This window comes from Cynoglossus semilaevis, chromosome 14 (assembly GCF_000523025.1).
Source record: "Cynoglossus semilaevis isolate Cse_v1.0 chromosome 14, Cse_v1.0, whole genome shotgun sequence".
NCBI classification, from domain to species: Eukaryota; Metazoa; Chordata; class Actinopteri; order Pleuronectiformes; family Cynoglossidae; genus Cynoglossus; species Cynoglossus semilaevis.
Genome location: NC_024320.1, coordinates 27872119 through 27872562, shown reverse-complemented (window position 1 = coordinate 27872562; position 444 = coordinate 27872119). Strand labels below are relative to the sequence as shown.

The following is a 444-nucleotide window of genomic DNA, read 5'->3' as shown; positions in this document are numbered from 1 at the left end:
ATATATGTATATATATATTCTTACAGTGTGGCTGCCTTGACAAGTATTATAAGTGTTTATATTTATTAAAGTTTTACTTGGCTTTTAGCTAATTAGCCAACTGCCTCTATATTTATATTCTAGTTTCTACAAAATACATCAGGGAATAAGGATAATTACAACACTCTTTGGTGAAAACAATTAACCTGCGTCTCACAGACTAAGGAAAAAACGTGGGCATCAAAGGTGCATATTTTTTGGGAAGTACTGATGGGTAATCTATTGATACATTACAGTGAGGACACAAATAATAACTAGAAAGGACGTCCATATGTTCAGAATTTGGCGTGTATTTATCTGTCATTTTTGAACATTTTTGAACATTGAGGAGCACAATCCACTGCAGGTAAAATCCCTAAAAGACAAGTCAACAAATAAACAACAACCAAACACACAGCCAACCCC

At 33.8% G+C, this 444-nt stretch overlaps 1 protein-coding gene across 1 annotated transcript in view; it reads right to left on the bottom strand.

Annotated features, from left to right (window-relative positions):
• Positions 1-444, bottom strand: part of LOC103390428 (BCL2/adenovirus E1B 19 kDa protein-interacting protein 3) — a 9172-nt gene that overhangs the window by 8531 nt on the left and 197 nt on the right. The gene's annotated exons all lie outside the window — the stretch shown is intronic.